At 39.7% G+C, this 17,826-nt stretch overlaps 1 long non-coding RNA gene across 1 annotated transcript in view; it reads right to left on the minus strand.

Moving 5' to 3' along the window:
* Positions 1-16,607: 16,607 nt before the first annotated feature.
* LOC129416779 (uncharacterized) overlaps positions 16,608-17,826 on the minus strand; it is a 39,943-nt gene continuing 38,724 nt past the window's right edge. Inside the window, exon 4 of the long non-coding RNA XR_012372165.1 lies at positions 16,608-16,870. This is a non-coding gene — a long non-coding RNA (uncharacterized lncRNA). The remainder of the gene's footprint in view (positions 16,871-17,826) is intronic.

A 17,826-nucleotide genomic window follows, 5' to 3' on the forward strand; every position in this document is an offset into this window, starting at 1 on the left:
CCTGAGAAGTTGGAGAGCGCGGTGGGGTTATGAGCCCGTGCGTCGTTCTCGTTCTCCTCTGATGAGTCGGAGAACGAGGGGGGGTTATGAGCCCGCTCGTGTCTCCGGCGCTCATCTGAAGACCTAGAGATGGAAGTGGAATTCGCTCTTTTTGTGGATTTGTGGGTGCCGACTGAAAAGTCGGCGGAACAGAAAAAGGAAACAAAAGATTCCCCAACCGGCCCTCCTCCGGTGGGGGGAGTGGTGCCTTCACCATCTCCCGAAGAGCGATCCCCTCCATCTCTAGGTCGCCCGTCTCAGGGCCGCTTAGATCTTCTTTTACCACCCTTTGAAGCGGGCTGAGCGGGCGGGGCGGGCTGCTGACGACCGGTTCCTCGCTTCTTAGAAGAGCCCCGGGGAGGAACGGAGGCGGCCGCCGCAGGACGCCCTCGGCGAGGAGCAGGCTGAGGCGCCGACGTGGATGGGGCAGGCGCAGGACGCTTCCGACGTGGCATGATCTGAGCGATGGCCTCAGTCTGCTTCTTGGCCGCGGAGAATTGCTGCGCAAACTCCTCGACCGTCTCGCCGAACAGGCCGGTCTGGGAAACCGGAGCATTCAGGAGCCGGGTTTTATCGGCGTCCTTCATGTCCGCCAGACACAGCCAGAGATGGCGTTCCTGGACTACCAGGGTAGACATCGCACGCCCGACGGCGCGTGCGGTGACCTTGGTCGCACGAAGCGCCAGATCAGTAGCCGCACGCAGTTCAGAAAACTCAGCCGAGTCGTGACCTCCCGCGTGCAGGTCCCTCAGAGCCTTAGCCTGGTGAACCTGCAGCAATGCCATGCCATGCAGGGCAGAGGCTGCCTCCCCACAAGCCTTGTAAGCAGCACCGGACAGCGCCGAAGACTGCTTACAGGCCCGTGAGGGGAGAGTAGGCTGGTCCCGCCAGGAGGAAGCGACACCGGCCGGACACAACTGCATCGCGACCGGGCGCTCCACTGACGGGATACCAGTGTACCCCTTGGCATCCCCACCCTCGAGAGAGGTGAGAGGCGAAGGCTGATACGGCCGGTTCCGGGCGGAAAACGGGGTTTTCCACGACCGCGTCAGCTCTTCATGCACCTCGGGGAAGAAAGGCACCGGGGGCGAGGACTGAGAAGCCCTGGCACCCCCGAAGAACCAATCATCGAGGCGGGACGGTTCAGGTGGGGGAGGTTTAGTCCACTCCAAGCCGACCGCCTCCGCCGCCCGAGCGAGCATGGCTGCCATCTCAGGGTCGAACGCAGAACCCGCAACCTGGCCCGAAGGCGGGAGCGGATCCGGATCGACGTCCGAGGCTGACAACCCCCCCTCCGACGTTACGGTGGACATCGCGTCAGGTGGAGGCTCGACAGAGCGCGAGGACACCGTAGAACACGGGCCGCTCGTCTCCATCGGGACCTCCGCTGGCAACGGATCAGGGCGCTGGGAGCTACTGGACGAACCAGCAGACCGACCCAGCACCGTTATACGGAGGTCATCCTTCGCAAGTTTGGTAGCTGCGCCCTTAGCAGCACCAGACTGGGAAGGCGGGAGCCGTTGCCGGAGGAACGACACCCGTCTCCGCAAATCCGCCATAGTCATGCCCTCGCAGAAGGAGCATGAGCTATCACGCAACGCTGCTTCTGCGTGCTGGAGCCCCAGACACGAAAGACAACGCTTGTGGCCATCCTGGGGGGCGATGAACACACCGCATCCAGAAACGGAGCACGGACGGAAATCCATCTTTAAAAAGACGACCCCGACCGTGACACGAATGAGTGGCTGTCTTTAAAAAGACACAAAGCTCAAACGTGCTGCTCTTTTAGGGAAATCACTCTTTGTGCAAGCTGGTGAAACACACAGGGAGAGGCAACGCACTCACTCGAACTCAAGTCCTAAATTAAAGAGACAGAGAGAGAGAGAAAGGGTGGAGAAAAAACACTGCGAGCCTCCGCTGAGGTGTCTTCGCCCAACCAACTTTGGCAAGCTGAGATCTTTTTCTTCCCACAGAACAGGATCTACGAAGATCAGTTTTTTAGAATAGCTTCTCGTGAGCAGATGTCTGCCGGCTTCGAAGCAATAAAGCTGATTTGGTATTATGCACCTGCGCCTTATATACGCACCTGGCGGGGCGGCGCCGGCATTATGCAAATACCTGCATGCCAAGTTCATTGGCGTTTTTGATAGTTCTCGAAGTAGATAGGTCACCCGCGAAGCGGTTCCCAATTCGTCGGTCACGACGTGACGTCGTAGTGACCGACTGAAAGGGAACAACAATCGAGGTAACACTTTGGAGGCAGAAATTGATTGAATGTAACATTTCTGTGGAACTATAACTAAAAAATAATTAATTGAGCTAACATCATTTTTTTTACAATGTAATACTGTATAATGGACAATGAAAAATTTTTTTTTTTGCTTTTTGGGGCGGTTTCTCCGGACAAGGCTTAAGTTTAGTCTCATGCAGGGTTCACACCAGACGCGGTAGAGGCGGCAAGCGCGAGTGATTTACATGTTAAGTCAATGCAAAGACGCGATTAGGCATTAGGGCTGTCACTTTTCGTTCGAAAATCGATTGCACAATCGATCGGACCAACCAAAAAAAGTTTCGAAAACGAAAATAGGTAATCGATTTTACCAAATATGTACACTATTAATTTTTAAAGAATTAAACAATTAAAAATATAGACGTAATAAAACAAGCAGAAAAATAAAATGAAGAATTCCGAAAGTGCAGTAGGCGTTGCGAAAGCTAGACAGAAAATACCCAGCAATTTTACGCACCTATAGTTTCAAGCTTTCAATCCCTGCATCTGTTTTGCAAAGAAAATGGAGGACAACGTCAATGAACCTGCGCAACACGAGAGAGCGACGAAACAGACCTTACATGAGCCACCATTGCCAGCTGACAGCGAACCGCTTTTGTGGTGGAAGATTGACAGTACGACATACCCCCACCTTGCGCAGCTGGCAACGAAGTACCCGAGTTTCCCTGGGACATCAGTGCGGTCAGAGCGCGTCTTCTCAACAGATGGACATATAGTGAATAAAAAACGCTCTGGACCCCGAAAATGTTCATGATCAACTTGTTTTCCTGATTAATAATTTGTAATGGCCCTAGCCTTTTTGCGCATTTCATTATGCCTGCCTAGTGCCGCCTAAGTGTCTGTTACGTTTAATAAAAAAACACACAGCCTGTTCTCAACTTCAAGTAAGTCTATTTAAAGTTTCATTTTTGAACAATTGTTTGAAATGGGTTGAATCATTATTTAAAATAATTTTTGAATTGCCTAAATCATAAATGCAGCCGGTTTGAAGCCTGCAGTAATGTTTTTTATTTATGTTATGGCAGCAGTCCACTCTGCATATTTTTTTCGAGAATGTTGCACTACTGTTGCTGTTTGTTATTCTGCACGAAACTTAATGACAAAAAATAAGAAATATTGCTGACTTGTGCGTTTCCAGCGCTCTCTTCACGTTTGTCCGTTATTTGGCGTTGAAAATGGAAACGTATTTTTAGACATGGAAAATCGATTTTACAATCGATTCAATGAACACTTATATATTAAAAATCGAAAATGATTTTTTCACAAAAGTGACAGCCCTATTAGGCATCCTGCGGCAAGGTAGGCGCGACGCGAATGGCCACGCCTACCATGCGGGAAAATCTGAACTTTGGTGAGGTTCTGATTTTTCAACTCGCACGTTTTCTGCGGCAACACTCAATTCGTGCGAAACATGCCATTTGCGCCAAGGCCTAGGCCTGGATTAATCTAAGCATTATCCTGGAAACTGCCACTTTGTGTCCAGCAGACAAAATAATACCTCTTTTATCACTTAATGACACTGGATGTCATACCAACACATCCTTTCTATGGAATACAAAATTGTCTAGTTGGTTAACAATATAACATCACTAAGGAGAAAACAACAACTTTACTGCCATCACTTATCTTTCTTTCTAGCCTTCAGGCCCTGCAAATGAAACACTGAAGGTCTTGTGACTCTTCCCCCAATATCAGCATTTAGTCATCTAATCTCAAAATAACAATAATGGTGATTAATGGCGGTGGGCCGTCTCTGGGCTGGAACACACAGCATTGATGTCACTTATCAATGAGCATGCTGATTTGACTCTGATGTGAATTAGTGTAGAAAGAGAGGCTTCCTGCCGTGTCTGTGCACAGATCAAATTCTGACACTAACACACATACACACACACTGTTAATGGCCTTTTCACAGGGGTGCCAAAAAATGCTAATAATTGCGATAATGGGCTTCTTTTTATCACTAACCAATGCACCAATGCGTATCATAATGTTTGTGTCAAAGCGGCTGTACAGTGACTGAGTGGAGTTGTGGCACGAATTAGCCTTAATAACAGTAACAAAGCCCAGACTAATTTTAAGTTGAACAAACAACTAACAGGACATAAAAATCTGTAAGGTATTCTTTTCAGCTAATGGTCCGCAACAGATGACCTACCGTACAATAACTGAGGAAAAGACAACAAAACAGCACAAAAATAGGGCCTGACATTTACTGTAATTTTAATGTATTAAATATACGTATGTGCATAAATGTACACTGTAAACTCTAATGTTGTCTTTACTTAAACAATCAAGTAAACATCACTTAATTTTTCTGTTTTGAAGCCAAAGCTAAAAAAGTTTAGTTGATTTAACTTTAAGCTTACAAAATCCATTAAACTAAAACATTCAAGTAAAATGAACTTAAAATTATTAGTTCATGTTGTGAGGAATACCTATAATCCTTTGTGCCTGAATATTTTGATTATTTTCTGCCTTTTCACAGAATAAAAACTGATAAGAACTTTCTCTACTCAAATATTTGTTAATAAAATGTCATATAGGTTCAAGCTCTTATATTATTGATGTTGTTTTGTTGTAAATTATAATTTTGTGAAGTCACCGTTCAGGTTATCAGTGTTTCTGTACATGAACCCTTTTCAGAACATTTTATTGTATTTCTCTACACAGTACTGACAATGTATGTCAAAAGGCAACGAGTTACCTTCATTTTTTTTTTAAAGTAAACTCAACTTATCCAGGCTTACAGTGACAGGGTGTGACTCGTTTCCATTTGACATTTTGGTCAATAAAGAATCGTTAGAATTAAATTCTAATTTCAGTTAAATTGTCATGTTGAGTTTACTTAAACATACAAGTACACTTGAAATTAAGTTAAGTGAACTTTATTGTTTAAGTACATTAAATAATCGTAAAGTTTGGTGAACTAAACAATTTAAGTCAAGTCTACATAAGCACCAAGTTAAGTAAACTTAAATATGCACATTTTGGGAGACCCCATTACATTACTAAATTGAGAGAACGAGTTTACTCAAATCATTTGAGTTCAATCAACTTATTAGGGTTTTCAGTGTATGTAAAGGCTAAAAATGGATGTTATTTAAATGGGAATGCCTGAATAGAGTGATTAAAAATATCTTAATTGGCTATGCCTGAAAGGTGAGAATAAACATAACATCTCTGCATTATTGATATTCTCTATAGGCGGATGTAAATCGTATCTGTGTGGTGTTGCCTTTGTATCAAAGACATTAAAATATTTATAAACACCTAATTAATTGGCATTGCAGGACAGTTTTTCAGTTGCAACTCTGTAAATTAAGACCCGGATTAGATTAAAATATTCATATGGGCACAGGTGTAGCTAGAGCTTTATGAAGTAATAATATCGTTGTGTCAATCAAACCCTTTTATTTATAGACTCTTGATCCTTCATAAACTGAGAGGGAACATGATACGTTTTAATTTTTGGGTGATAATTGCACAGGTACGGACGTTTTGTCTTTCCGCAGTTAACATGTTATTGAATCGCATTATCTTCTCTAGTGGGGTCTCATTACTCACAGAAAGTAATCTGTAATGACGGGGCTATCATCAATGAACTGAAGCCCATTTTGCCATTAATTGCGTTTGGCCAAACTGCTGGAAAAACACACTCCCTGCGAGAAACCCTCACGAGCCGTTTCAGATTCATGGACTGAACTCTTTAACCATCATGTATTTTGTCTTACTGCTTACTGAGGGATGAATGTATTATTGATCCGGGCTCCCATGCTTTGCCCGGCCTGTGACTTGAAAGGAGGGGTTAGTTTTAGTCCTGCCTGTTTACATAAAGCACAGTGTGATTGTATTCTGTATAGGCGGCTATACTTCAGATGGTCTGCAAATCCATCAGGCTTGACAGAGCCATTATACATTTACTTTTTATGAGTTTTGTCAGCTAATGTACTCCCAGATATCACTTTCAACTAAAACAACATTCATAAGGGACCCCAGGCAACGGCAGGAGGGCTATTAAACTGCCTCTGGGGTTTTTCTAATGTGATTATGTATTTATTTTATATTGGTTTGTGAATTACTACTCACCTCCCAGTGCAAACTGAGATTACATAGGTATTTCAATTAAGCACGTTAAAATGTAAAACAGGGACTGTCATTTGTCATTGTCATGGTATATAGGATATACATTCACAAGGAAAGTAAGAATTTCAGGACTTGAAATCTGAGGCTGTACAATGTACTTAAATATATCAATATCTTTAAAGCAACAAAGATTACGCCATTCTGTTAGTTTAAAATGTCATTCTATTCTATTCTATTGAAACATTTTCCACAATAATACCACCACTTCTTTTAAATACACAATTTTTCTAAGTAAGCAAACATGCACAGACTAGCTCTCAGAAGACAGGCTTCAGTTCCCGTTAGAGAAATGGCTATTTAAATGATCTGAGCAGTGACAGGCCTTTTGGGAAAAAGAGGACGGATTGTGTTGAGCAAACAGGCCCCAGAGCTCAACACAATCCCCAGAGTCTGTGTCAGACCCTGAGGCAAGGCACTGGAATTGTTTTAGCACGGCTTTATTCCTCAAAACATATTGTCTTTTCCATGCCAGAAAAAAAAGAGATAATTTAAGGGACTGCAAATGTATTGGTGTGTGTGAATATATGTGTGCATTGGAGTACAAGGTGCTTGGGGAGCGTTTGATTATTCATATCACCACGGGCCCTGGAAGGTGAAATACTTCTGCTTATTCGTTGTGACTGATAATCTTTGCTAATCCTTTCCTCCACTTCAAGGATCCTCTTGCCAAATCGGCACTAGCAAAGCAAATGCTGGAATGACCCTCCTACCCAAAGATATTCACAAAAACGAGAGCTCCAACAAATCAGCAATATGTGCCAACAGCCTAATACAATGTATTCATCTATTTTAACCATATGCATTTCGTTCCCTCTGTTACATTAAAAATTTCCGCTTCAAGGACGGTATTAATGTTCAGCCATGCCCACAGGGACCAGTCGGCATGTTGCACTGGGACGTATTTAAGATTTGAACATCCCAGCATGCCGTTTGATGGTGTCACAAGGTTAGATAGGCAACGCTGTGGGCACGGGTTTAAGCTGTATTCCAGCGACTGTTTAAAAGGCGACCCCCGGCTCTTTCTGACTTAACCTTTTTTGGAAAGCATTGGACAAAAGCCATCGTTTCCTCTGAGATATCCTGTTAAAGCTATTCTGAAGCCGGCCGACCGTGGGCCTCCCTCAAAGAGAGGGGCAATATTATTCAGCTTCCTCCTTCTGATCCTCGGCATACAACAAACCATGTAATCCACAGCTCAGTGGCCAAAGAGAAAGAGCGGGCACAGAATGGCCCTGTTACATGTGCAGATGGGACAGACTGAGCTGGACAAACCAGGAGAAACAGTGAAAGTTTCACTCAGCTCATCTTCACATGTTTACGTGCAGGTTTGAGCCTTTGATGTATTTATTTGCATGTGTATTTCTAAAACAAGGCTGGGTTCTTTCAACCCATGCTTGGGTCAAATATGGACTAACCCAACAGTTCAAATTGATCTAGAACATCCTAGCTTAGTTTAACCCAGCCGTTGGTTAAAACAACCCAGCATTTTTTTAGATATACATTCAAGTATAGTGTGAAGTTTTCTAGAAAACAATATAATTGGGGTGGGACTGTGTAAACTTAAATCTACAGGACATTTCGCGATTTCTATGAAATCATAACCATTGTCCATTTAAAAAAACCCTCTAAAAATTTATTTTCAATACAGCATTAAGTTAAAAAGAGATGAACGCAGCCAACTGGGTGGTAAATTATGCTGGGTTGTTTCAACCCAAAATGCTGGGCTGTTTAAATCCATTGTTTGCTCAAATATAAACATTTTCTGGGTTATTTTTATTGCTGTGTTTGTCCCTTTTTGACTCAATCGTGGGTTGGAAATAATTTTTAGAGTGTACATTTTTTTTAAATTATGTGGAAAAATATGGTGAACTTGAATGTCTTCTACACTCTTAGAACGAATGTGTTAAAAACTACACATAAGTTTTTATTCTGAGACAACACACTAAATGCGTTGTCCCAGAATCCACCCATCTCTGTGTTATTATTGAAACTACACATTTTGTGTTACTTTTAACACAACTTGTGTTATATTTTAACACAAAATCAACACAAAATGACACATAGGGCCCTATTTTAAAGATCTAAGCGCATGGTCTAAAGCACACAGTCTAAAGGGGTGTGTCCGAATCCACTTTTGCTAATTCAACGACAAGTTTGTGCGAATTGTGAAATGGTTTGTGTGCCGAGTGCACGGTCGAAAAGGGTTGTTCCTATTCCCCTAATGAGTAATGGGTGTGTTTTGGACGTAACGTGCAATAAACCAATGAAAGTCTTAACTCTCATCCCCTTTAAAATCCAGTTGCGCTGGCGCAATGTCTAATCCCTCTTTAGATAACAGACTTTAATGTTAAGTAATGTTAAATAATTGTGTTTTTTTATTTGTATTAACATTGTTATTATTTGGATTAAAACCTTAAAAAAACATTTTTTTTAGTCATGGAAGTAAAAATAGCAGGCTTTTAATTGCTGTAAATGTATAAATATCCAACATCATCAAAAAAAAGTTTACAAGTAGCCTATGTAAGAAAAGGTTTGTACTCTAAAAATACTGTATTTGTAACAAACAGGAGATAAAGAATTTACAAACGTGCGGAGAGCTGTTTTAGCACTCGGACAGCGTCATGAGATTTTTTTTTTTAAAGCATTACTTTAAAAATGTTTCTCATCTCACCATATCCACAGGTACAGAGTCCTCATATACAGTAAATCCGTGGGGTAGCATTTAAAAAACTTTCAAAATGCAATATTTGCATTTGTTTAAAGCATAACATTTAATTTCTTACCAGGCTACAGGAGATGAAGCTGCTCTTTACGCCTTCTAACGTCTCGTAATCGGTCCTCATTTATGTCCAAGAGACTCAATAATAATCGTTTACATTTTAATCCTTTAATTTTTTCATATATAAAAAAAGGTTGTGTTCTGCTGCGCATCCATGTGTGTAAGCAAACGCGCATTGTGTTGGTATTACGAACGCGCTTATTAAATAACAAAAACAACAGTGCATAGTCTATTTTAGTTGCCTCAAAATAGCAATACGCCAACAATGCGCCTGAACACACCTCGTTTTAGACCAGAACGACCATTGGCGCAAAATTGGGCGCAAATGCATTTGCTATTTAAATAACGCGGCGCTAAACGTGAAAATGATCATTGCGCTGGGTTGAAACTAGCAAGAGACACTTGCATCGCGCATTGCGTTGGGTGTATGATAGAGCCCATCATGTGTTAAAAGCGTAACGTACAAAGATGTGTAAAAAATTAACACATCCTTTCTAATGCTGCATTTACACCAACCGCGGAAGAGGCGTGAAGCGCGAGTGATTTCAATGTTAAGTCAATGTGAAGACGCGTTGACGCGCGTCAGGAGGTCCCGCGGCACGGAAGACGCGTTTCCGCCTCTTTCGCACGTGATGCTCGCGCGAAAGACGCGAATTCAGCGTTGTGCGCGATACGCGCGAATGGTGCTTTTTGTGCATTTTGCGGTTCACGCGCCGCGTTAACCAATCAGGAGCCTGCTTGCTGCTGTGGTGGCAGCCCCGCCCGGAGTCACTCATTCAACCAAAGCGTTGATATTGTCTGTAAGCAGTCACCCGGAGCTGTATGACACAAGTTCTTATTTCTATAGAGGAGACAGGAATAAAAACAAAAGGACCTCACTTGGAAGAGTGTCAGTGAGGACATTGGGCAATCTGGTACGTTGTTATACACACTTCACTTTTGAATCACGTGACGTTTATCGACCTGCGTCGTTTTTTTTTGCCCTATAAGGTTAACAAAAACAAACTGGTTACTCTCTCGATAAATGCACAATCAACATCAGTCATCTTGCAAACAGACAACCGCATAGCACTTGCCCCTCCAACAAAAAGCGGAGTTTGCCTCTGACGCGCGTCAAATGCTTGCTTTTTCCACGCGTCTACTCCGCTCTATACGAGCGAATGCATCCAAATTGTTCAAGCGGCAAACCACGCACGGTAGACGTGATTTTGACACCTGAAACGCGGTTGGTGTAAACTCAGCATAAGAGTGTAAAAATTCCAATTTAATAGAGTAAAATTGTATTTCTTGGCATAAGAATATTAATGTGGGTCAAAAAAAAACCTAATCCAATTGTTGGGTTATAAATTAACTCATACTGGGTTGTTTTCATTCAAAAAGCTGGGTTGTTTCAACTCATGGCTGGGTCAAATATGGCTATTTTAAGGTTAATTTAACACAACAATTGAGTTTGTCCTTTCTTGACCACACCGTGAGTTAAATAACCCACCATGAGGTAAAACAACAAAATAATATTTTTTTTTCTTGTAAAATCCTAATCTTTACCAATTTGTCCCCAACATAAGGCTCACTTATTTAAAAATATAAGATAAAACAAAAGCTGGAAACTTTTAAAATATTTCCACACAATACCATCCCAACAACTGAAGGTCTTTGACAGACTCTGCTCTTCACCTGAAAATGAGAAGGTCTTTGTTTGCCCTGATCCATCAGGCTGGAGTCCCACAGACTCAACATAGGGCACAGCATTAGCAGCAGCCTGAAACAGGCTGGCCTGAGCCCTTAGCATAATTAATGCCCCCAACAGTGTTATTAAATGGAATTGCCATCAATGGAGATAGTGACTAACCTAAAGAAAAAGGGGGAAGAAATTCAAAATGCATATCTCAGGGGCAAACATGATAGGATTACAAAATGAGCAGCTTGCAAACTGTCTTGGCTTTGATGAAGAAAACATTTAATTATCCCCCAGTGGAAGAGATCCCCTATTGTTTAAAGCTAATTTGTCCCTTTTGGCTACTTCCTCGGCCTAAAGGCCTGTCAGTCTCATATTTCTATTCTGCTGCTTTTCTCTTTTACCGTCATCCTGGAATTGTCTTGTTCTTATGGCTAAAACTATGGGTTTTATTCAAGAAATCCAATTTAGAAGTTAAAGAAAATCACTTGACCCAAGACAAATGATGACAAACAAGGCTTTTGCTTTCTAACTAAATGACAAAACACACCGGGATAAATACATAAAACGTGAGGATAGTCCCTCTGATAGTTCCTGATGGCAGGTGCATAATTTCATTTGTTTAAGCGCTAACTCAAGATCACGGACCTCAAGAGAAGATGAAAGAGACAAAGCCGCTCCCCTATAAAGGATCAAGCAGGTCAATTTCCCTTCACTTTGTCCTAGCCAAGGGTTTGTATTCCCTTCCCTACAAAGGCCACCATTGGGGTGGACGGTGGGCTTAGCCACTAAGAGTTAGCTCATTTCTTGACCACTTGATATCTTTGAATAATAGAAGGTAATAAGTGTCCTCAAAGCATACCTCCCTTCCCGTAGAGAAACAAGAGCGAATACTCCCTTAACTGACATAAGAGCATCCAAACAGAAATGGATACAGAATAAAGTCCTCCAACTATCGACACAAATCAACACTGGGCAAATTAGACATAGATATTTCTGGCATGTGTATTAAAACAAGATTAAAAATAAGAGCTGTTGAAATGACTCGGGTTCACTTCTTAGAAATCAAATCACTGAAGTTTCTATAATCTGTAAAAGACCTACAGAGACAGACGCTACCTCAACAGATTAAATAGCCAATAGATTTGGTCTACGAGCACATTCTGCTGTCTGCTCTCCATTATACAGGCTTTCTTTCTCTATCATTTCTCATCACAATTTAACAATACATTCACATTAGTCTTGACAGTGAGCTCAGCTCACATTTAAATGCAATTTAAAAGAGGCACATATTTGCATAGTGAATTAAAATTAAGAGCTAATTATGCAAATAAATTATGGAAAAGAGCAAGGGATTGGTTTGCACTTTAGTTCTTATCCCAATAAGGGAGACAATAGTCACTTGATAGTCCGAACGACATTGTACGACATTTTGCCGGGGACCCGAACAATGGTGTTAAATATTCAAGTGATATTTAATTACAAAAAATTAGGAGCTTATAATTTACAAGTCCTGCTTCTTAAGTACAGCAAAACAAATTCCCTCCCAGAGGACTAAGGTTTCGTTCCTACATATCCCCCAATTCATTTTGTATGAACCCATGAAGAGAGTTATTTTGTATAAGAGGATAACGGTGAAATACACAAAGAACAAAGATACTGAATAACCATCTGAGGATAGTGTGTTATAACTGATCAAAGATGAGAAGGATTTTTTACTACTGTTTTGATAAGAAGGTTGATCTTTTAATCACAAAGGGGTTTTAATGTTTAAAAAACACTAAGCTGCCAGTGAAACTGCTGCACAGCTCTTGTTTGTGCTCCTATATGGTAGAGCATCGCATTACCAGCGCAAAAGGTCATGGGTTTGAACCCATTGAACATGCATACTGATAAAAAAATGTATAACTTTTAATGCACTGTAGGTCATTTTGGATAGTGTCTGCCAAATGCATAAATGTAAATAAATGTACAGCCATTGCAAAGGGAAACTCTTTGAATGACTTGAAATGCTACATTACTACACCTGACAGCCTTATCAATATATGAAGAGTTTGGTTACAAAACGCAATAAATCCATTTTGACTAATTTCGGTAAAAAAGTGTTTTCTATACCTAGAAAGTGACAAGATGAAAACCACTATTTTCTGTTACAAACTTTCACATAGCATCTTTAGGTTATAATAACATTAAAAATTCAAATCCATAATTTGATTTTTAAAGATTTATTATAAAAACTAATTATTTTTTTCACAAAATGCAATAAATCCATGACAATTTTTTTTTATTATAAAATGCTATAAATCTTTTTTTAAATGCTATAAATTTATTAAAGCAATATATAAATGTGCATTAATCTTTACCATGTTATATTCATTTAGTTGACTAGTGGTATACACAGATTAAACATTAATCAAAACACTTACTTTGTCATATTAACAACACTGTCATTGCTGCAGTTATACTTAGGACGTCGTTGCTTAACATTTTTCACAGTGATCAGCTGTAAAATGCTTTGGTCCTGCTCGATTTTCGTTGACTTTGCGTAAAGTAATGGAAAGTTTTTCCTAAGATCCCCTGGGGTCAATGTGTTAACACGAGAGAAGCTTGATGTTGTCGGGAGAACAAGCAACCGGCATTTTCCGTCTCCCGAGTGCCTCTCGCGTACATTATTAGATGTTGATGGCTTACGTTTCTTCCCCGTCACAGAAAACTGCCACAGGTTTATCAATGCCATCAAAAGTATTATTTTGTTTTTGTTTGTTTGTTGATCACAAAGTACAAGATTCCTCATCTTGTACTTTGTAAACTAGGATTCCGTGTATTCAACGTGCTGCCATCATTGTTTACAATGCGTGGGATGGTGCGCTGTGATTTGTTGAGCGGATTTATTGCATTCTGCAGAATAGGAGGAGTGTCGTTTATCGCGTTTTGGGAAAAAAGGGAGAGAAGATGACAGAATAACATGGCGGATATTATATTTTGCATAAAATTAAGAATTTACTTTTAAATACTGACCTGATACAGTACTGATTTTGGCAGTAACTCATTTTTTAATGCCGTTTGTCGCGTTTTGAAACCAAACTCTTCATATAGTCACCATGGAAAACATGATAAAGCATTTGAGGGAACCGTTTACAAAAAGTTGTGTTACCATAAAGCACACAAATTACGTGTAACAACCGTTTAAGGTTTGTTTTTTACTGTTCATTAGTTTATTGTATATGCAGGCTGAGTGAATAAAGAGTCTAAGTTCAAATCTATTGAAGTCTAGCGATTTTCTTAAATCTGACACTAAACCTTACAAAAAAATTACATAGTAGTATATGGTCCGGTTAATGGTTTCAAGGTATACTAAGGTTTTAAAGAGCCAAGGTTTCAAAACCACAAAAATGTTGTGTGATACCATTTCCAACATGTGAGCTTTGTTTACAAAAAAATAATTAAATCATTAAGTCACGCAATTTATTTGATGTTAATATTTAATATATTTTTTGAAAGAAAATTATTATAATATTAATAATATTATAATTTAAACGCTTATTTTACCTGGCATACATGTATGCTTAAAAATAAAATGTACTGTGTCCAGTTGAAAAGTTGTTGTTTATATACGCAGACATTTGAAAAGAAAACACATTTTAGTGTTGCAATTGCATGGTATTTTTGCTTAATCATCCCACCAAAATAGTTTAAATTAGTAATTTACAGTTTTACTGCTCACCTCATAAACTAAGCATGCATGCAATTATTCAGATAATCATCAAAACAAGAGCAAATGTCAAGATGTCTGTATATGAATGCATGGTCATCATGAATTACACAAGTTAGACAAAAATCGGCCAGTCACAAAACCAGCTATATATCACTAAGAAAAAATATTTCAATAAAGTTTGATACATAATTAAAGCCGTCACTATCTTCACTATTTATGCAATTTAGGAGATACTGTATCACAGCCCCATTGCACAGCAGAGCTATAACATGCTCAGCCTCCAGTAGGGGTCCTCCCTCTAACAGCGAGCAATGCAGGTGCCCGCTTTAAAACTGATCACACAGCAGTCTCTGTGTTTGCACCACGTATGACTTTATATTCCATATTTCCTCTTTAATTAATACAATTTTAACACCATGCCATTAGGAGGCATGAGCCACAGATTTTGAGCTGGTAGATAACTTTTATGTCTGAAAGGTCTGTTGGCACAGAGGTATAATTGAAAACCATATAGTTAAGGATATGTGCAGTCAGAGGCAGAGATAGAGAGGTACGCAGAGTTTAAAATTAAATTGCCCAATTTGTTTCGATATGCAAGATTAAGAAGCAACAAAAAATACGTCAAATTCAAAGAACTCGTAAAACATTACGTCATGCAAGAAAATACGAGAAGATTAAAAGTATACATATACAACGCTGTACACCACGTGTTTAGTACATTTGTGCAGAAACTTAAAATTGTCAAAATGTATATTCTTTTCCCCAAGCACAGCAATATGCCGCAAAAAGCCAATAAGGTTTTTCCGAATCACATGCATCTTTACTATTCATACGCATACGGTAATTGACTACGGTCTGATGGAATAGCTCCGCAAAGTTGATAAATGAATACTATTGTATCATTTTGTGGAGCTGTGATTCTTTCGTATCTTGCTTTATTTCCACCTTTACTGTGATCTATGTGCTGTCAGAAAGCTCTGATTATAAACATCTTTGCTCTGCATCATTGTTAACATGGCTCGTTCCTTGGCTAATTTCATAGGTTTACTTTCAGAAATGAATCCTCTTAATCAAACTCCCTCGTCCTAACTCTATCAAAGGGAAATGTTTCCGTTTATGAAACAAATTGCCTGATAATGAGGATAATCTTGCAAATAAAAAAGGAAAAGTGGGGGGAAAAGAAAGCTTGTGCTGTTCTGCCACAAGGGTTGAGTTAATTTAAAACATTTATAGAAGGAAATGAGTGTCTCCATCAAACAGCCTTCCCCATTTACATCTCTTGCATATAAGTCAATTTGTGAGTGCCCTGTATCATAAATCAATGCCACTGGATTTCAGTGTTTATATCAACAGACACTGGCGTGCATATAAGCTACCTGCGAAGGCCCCTTCAGGTCTATAATTTAAAACAAAAAGAATCAATATGACTTTGGCAAGTATTGATGGACCCATGATAGCCATTATATGTGACCTGTGAGGTCTGCCGACAATAAAATCTTGCGATAAAATGCTACAGTAAGTATGAGGCGCTTTTTATGAATCAGTATTTAAAATGTTAAAACTAAACAAGTTTTTTCTTTGTTGAAGCACACACCCTGTGGACACAGCAGGTGCAATGCGGTCATGAGAGAGAGAGAGATGGCACAAACACAGCACCTCACACAGGAAACTGGAAAATAATTTGCGGCCTTAGTCATAGAAGAGAAAAGTGCTGCAGGCTTTCTCTGTCAATTCCACTCCTTTGGGTCAAACAAACAGCCTTCCTAGAGCCAGCTCAAAGGCTGGTGTCTGGTCAGCCAAGCTGAAAATGTCTCTTGTCCTGTGCTGCAATGTAGCATTTCATCTACCAGCTGTTTGCTCTTTGTCAGTGACAAAGAGTTGGTGTATGAGGAAGCATCATATTTATTGAGCAGATAAGCCCTGTGTTCTCACAGGCCCTTCATCCTGCCACAACAGAGTGGCTTTGTTACATTCTCATCAATTCAAGATTCACAAATGTGTGTTGTAGAAACAATCCCAGAGGGGGGAAGAACAAAAAGAAGTGAAAAAAGTTTGTCCTGTGAGCAGTGAACCATAGGAGCTTTATCTAACTTTGAAAGTGGCCAGAAGAAAAACTCTGGAGACACTTGTGAGAACTTTAGATCGATTGAAGTTGGAACTTTGTATGCAATTACAAGCAAAGTACTTAGACATATTCAGAGGTCCTTAATCTGGTCCTAAAGGTCTCTAAACAGAACAAACACAGATAAACAGATACCCGTTTCTGCTTATTTCTTTTTATATGTTAAACTTCTGGATCTATTAAGTTCTTGATGTATCAAAAATTTATTAAAATGCAATTAAAACAAAGTTAGAAAAAATTGTTTAGTGTTACGTTCTAAATTAACAGTAAAATAGAATATACATTCCCTAAAATAAAATATTTTAATGTATACAATTTAAATGTTATTTATTTGTTCACCAAATTGTCCATCAACATGCAGAAAGTTATTTTGCTGTTATGTGACATAACCATATAAAAAAGAAGACCCTCTTTATACCACAATGTCTGTATGTCAAGGTCATTTTATTAAAAGGCAAGTTGTGTTTAGGTTAAATTAAGAAAAAAAACCTTGATACGCATATTGATTTATAAATTAATTGTGATAAAAAATATATTAAATATATTTACTTAAATATACGTGTCTCCGAACATGTTATTAATATTTTAAAATTATAAAAATATTAATTAATCTTTTTTTATGTATGACACTAATTTAAATACTAATATTCAATTTTTAACAACATTCAATATACGCTATTTGTTTCTCTTCAGCTCCTAATTCTCTAAAAAATGTTTCTCCTCATTACCCAAGACATCCTCTTTTCCCTTTCACAGTCCTATGCTGATTTTTTGTCAGCTGGATTCATGAAAACACGCACATTATTTGTATAAAACTCTAAATCCTACAAATACTCCTCATCCCAGGATAATGATAGAAAAAATGTGTCAGATTAATTTGCAGAGCAAACAATGCAATGTCTTGGGTAGCACTTGATGTTAAATCTAGCGTGATTTGTATACTGAGTAACGCAGCTACTTTGCATATTTCTACAGGGCCGAGCAATCTGTGCTTTTGGTCATTTTCTCTTACAGTCAGAAGATAATCTCTTGTGAATTTGTGAAAAGTTTGGATGTGTTT

The sequence above is a fragment of the Misgurnus anguillicaudatus genome, chromosome 11, assembly GCF_027580225.2.
Source record: "Misgurnus anguillicaudatus chromosome 11, ASM2758022v2, whole genome shotgun sequence".
NCBI classification, from domain to species: Eukaryota; Metazoa; Chordata; class Actinopteri; order Cypriniformes; family Cobitidae; genus Misgurnus; species Misgurnus anguillicaudatus.